The sequence below is a fragment of the Globicephala melas genome, chromosome 2 (genome assembly GCF_963455315.2).
Source record: "Globicephala melas chromosome 2, mGloMel1.2, whole genome shotgun sequence".
Lineage (NCBI taxonomy): Eukaryota > Metazoa > Chordata > Mammalia > Artiodactyla > Delphinidae > Globicephala > Globicephala melas.
This window is the reverse complement of record NC_083315.2, coordinates 138,766,344-138,770,974: the sequence shown is the minus strand read 5'-3', so window position 1 is coordinate 138,770,974 and position 4,631 is coordinate 138,766,344.

The window sequence follows — 4,631 nt, the reverse complement described above, 5'->3', positions numbered from 1 at the left end:
GCGTGTGGGCTTCAGTAGTTGTGGCAGGCAGGCTCCGTAGTTGTGGCTCATGGGCTCTAGAGTGCAAGCTCAGTAGTTGTGGCACACAGGCTTAGTTGCTTCGTGGCATGTAGGATCTTACTGGACCAGGGATTGAACCCGCGTCCCCTGCATTGGCAGGCGGATTCTTAACCACTGCACCACCAGGGAAGTCCTCCTTTTATGTTCTTATGGAAAATCTCCATTTTGAAAATACATTGTACAGAAGCACATGTTTTTAATGACTCCAGATAAAAAAACCTTACAGCTTATGTTTGTACTTTATGGCACAACTTAACAGGGAGGGTCTGAAAAAATCAGTGGGAGGGGATATTAAATATTTTTCATAAAATGTTGCCTTTGTCTTGTATGGAACATGTAGGATATATCCTTTAATTTAGTGAATATTTTTAAAGGGTAGGGTGCTTTATCATGCTTAAAATAATTTTCAATTATCAAATTTCTGAAATTCTTATAATTTTCTTATGAACACTGGAAGTTGCTCATCAACTATTATTCTTCTTTGAAGTGTTACTTTTTTCCCTTCTCTTGCCAACGTCTCTTGCAAAAAAAAGTGGGTTTCTGCTAATGAATTGAGTAGACATCTAATAATTTATATCTTTTGCATTGTGCAACCAAATATTTGGATACTTGGTCATTGTTTTTTTTTTTTGTTGTTAACTGATAAGATTATGATGTATATTAATGTTATTTCAACCATATATTTATACTGTCTGGGAAAGTGTGGTTAGAGTTCTGTGGAAGATATCATTTGTCAGTGTTCAGCAGCTTGTAAAAACCCTAGTGTAAGAGCTGAAACATCTAAATAAATAATAACATACAAAATCTAAAATAAAATAAAATCTAAAGAGAGCTACTCTTTGCACCTTATTACAGTGAAGCACCCAAGTTTATTCAAGAATTTTATTTTAACCTCTCCTCCAGGGCTTGAGCCCCATGGACACGTCCTCTCTAAGGCAAATGTTTTTGATCTCCTTTTTCCTATTACAACTTCCTATCATGTCTCTTATACTCTAAGTGCTCAGCTCTCTGATACTGATAGAATAATCCTTTCTAAGGTTTCAAATTTTTGTTTTCTTTCTGTGTTTCCTTTTAGATAGTTTCTTTTGTTATGTCTTCAAGTTTACTAATCTTTCTTTCTGTAATGTCTAATCTGTTTTTAATCTACCCCATGTACTTTTCATTACATGCATTGTAGTTTTCATCTATACAAATTTGATTTGCAGCTTCTTCCATGCCTCAATATCTAGAATGCAGTTAAAATAACTGTTTTAGGGCTTCCCTGGTGGCGCAGTGGTTGAGAGTTCGCCTGCCGATGCAGGGGACGTGGGTTCGTGCCCCGGTCAGGTAGGATCCCACATGCCGCGGAGCGGCTGGGCCCATGAGCCATGGCCGCTGAGCCTGCACGTCCGGAGCCTGTGCTCCGCAACGGGAGAGGCCACAACAGTGAGAGGCCCATGTACCGCAAAATAAATAAATAAATAAAAATAAATAACTGTTTTAATATCTTTATCTGCCAATTTTAGTAATTATATTGGTTCTGGATCTGTTTTGCCATTTTTCTCCTCATTATTGGTATTTATATGTTTTTTCCCATGCCTGGTATTTTTGATTGGATATCATTTATTGGGAATTTTGCCTCAGTGAGTATTGCATATTTTTGTGTCCCTATAAGTTTTCTTGAGCTTTGTTTTGGGATGTAGTTAATTTATTGGTAACACTTTGATTGTTTTAGGTTCTCTTTTTCAGACTTATTAGGTTGCAACCACAGCATTGTTTAGTCTAGGGCTAACTAGTCCCCAATACTGAAGCAAGATGCTTCTGACTCCTTTACCTAATACTCTGTGAAGTGAGATATTTTCCAACCTGGAAGATAGGAACAGGCATTATTCATGGTCCTATATGAGTGACACATTCTGTTCCCTCTAATTCTTTCAGTTAGCTCTTTTCCCAGCCTCAGGTAATTCCCTCCCATGCACATGCATATTTTAATTAAGACTCTAGGTTGAAAAAACTGAAGACTGACCTTATGGAGATTTTTGGAGTTCCTTCTCTGTGCTGCTGTCCCTATTTGTTCATTTTGTGAACTGTAGTATCTTTAGTTTCCTGGATTCTTAGCTCCATTTCAATTTGAGTTGTATAGGTAAAGTGACCAACTGTCCTAGTTATCCCAGAATTTGGGTGGAAGGAGATCATGGGATGCAGAACTTTCACGTTTAAAATTGGGAAAATCTTAGGCAAATTGGAACAAGTTTGTCACCCTCTGCCCTGTTTTCCTCCCTGTGGTGTTACAGCCTGGAAACTCTCTCAAAATAATAAAATGGAGAACCTATGGGATAACCTCTTTGTTCCAGTGTCTTGGGGGTCACTGTCCTGCATTGCCTGAAATCCAGGGTCTTAAAAACCGTTGTCCCATATTTTGTCTGTTTATTTTTTTCTCTTTTGATTGTTTCAAATGGGATGGTAAATCTTCCATTTTGGCTGGAACTGAAACTCATTCTCTCTTGATTTCAGTCTATCAGGTTTTCTTCACCATCTCTCCCCTGAAAGTGCCCTAATTGGAAGTCACCAATGGGCTGGATGCTGCAAAAGTACAATGATCAGTTTTCAGGTTCATTTTACTCAACCAATCAACTGTAGTTAACACTCGGATACTAATTTTCTTTGAAACAACTTTTTCAGTTCGCTACCAGGATAAAATTATCTTGGTTTTCCTTTAACAAGTTACTCCTTCTTAGTCTCCTTTGCTGAATCATCCTTATGTCCCCAACGTCTAAATGTTATAGTGCCCTGGGGCTTAGTCCTAGGACATCTCCCTGTTTCCCTCTACATTCATTCTCCAGGTGATCTTATCAAGTCTCAAAGTTTTATATATCTTTAAACACAAACTCCTAATTTATATCTCTAGCTTTCCAAAGTTGTGTACTTAAGGGCCTACTCAAAATTTACACATGGAGGGATGTCCCTGGTGGTGCAGTGGTTAAGAATCAGCCTGCCAATGCAGGGGACACGGGTTCAAGCCCTGGTCTGGGAAGATCCCACATGCCGCGAAGCAACTAAGTCCGTGTGCCAAAACTATTAAACCTGCACTCCAGAGCTCACATGCCACAACTACTGAAGCCTGCGTGCCTAGAGCCCGTGCTCCACAACAAGAGAAGCCACCGCAATGAGAAGCCTGTGCACCACAGTGAAGAGTAGCCCCTGCTGGCCACAACTAGAGAAAACCTGGACTCAGCAATGAAGACCCAACACAGCCAAAAATAAATAAATAAATAAATTTAACAAAAGAAGGAAATGATGACAGAGGACATAAGTGCCTTTAAAAAATAATTTACCCATGGAGAAGGTATCTCAAACTTAATATTTTCAAAACTGAACTCTTAATTCCCCCCAGTCCCTGAACCTGTTACTTTCAGATCCATCTTATTCTTAGTAAATGGCAACTCTGTTCTTCTGATTGCTTAGGCCAAAGTCTTGCCATCATCTTTGACTACTTTTTCACACTTCTAATCCATCAGCAAATCTAGGCAGTTTTGTCTTCTCACTATCTTTACCTGTTTACATCCTATCCAAGTCATCATCCTCTCTCACTTGCATTATTGCAAGAGCCCCTAGCTAGTCTCTCTGCTCACACACCTGTGTGTATTTTTCATGTGGCTTCCAAATTATTAATTTCAAATTGTGAACTGAATTGTGTTACTCTGCTTAAAATGCTGCAGTGCCTGCCACATCACTCATATTAAGATGTAGTCTTTACTTTGACCTTCATGGAACTTTATGCCCTAACCAGATATTATAAGGACGACCACCCTTCCTTTTTCTCTACTCCATCTACAATGACCTCCATATTTTCTTCAAATATGTAAAGCATATTCCTGCCTTCAGATCTTTGACCACTGTGACTTACTCTTACTGGAGTGCCTCCCCTGAGATGGGTGATTCACTCCATTATTTCCTCCAGATCTTGGCTCAAATGTCACCTTATCAGAGGGTCTTCCCTGATCATCTAATATGAAAGCACATTCTCTAACACAGTCCCCACCATCTCCCTTAATTATTTTCTTATATTTTTCTTCATAGTACATATTACTGTCTGACATGCTTCTTGCACTGGGTTATTCCAAGAGAAGAGGGATGTTGTTTGCAGAGACATGCCTAGTACCGGCACACAATGGATACTCAATAGGTATATATTAGGTGAATAAATGAGTGAGTGAAACTCTGTAGTTATGGACATTTGTTATTTAGGACATTAAACAACGTAGCTGATTTAAAGTGAGCACTGATTACAGGTAACTTTTCAGGTTGAATGTAGCAACATTCTTCAGAGGCTCTCTCAGGTATGCTTGTAAGACATCAGTTAGTTAAGCCTTATATGTATATGTCTTTTATTTTTTATTGGAACATCATAGGATATAAATCAATTCAAAGAATCATCATACATAAAGACTTTCTTCTCATAATTTTAAGGAAAGGAAAAAGCTTCTTTCAGATGAATAAAGTTTGAACTTTAAGTTTCCAGGGGGTGAAAAAGATATTATTTACAGCTATTTTCTAATGTTTTGATTAGAGCAAAATGGTCCAATTCCTTC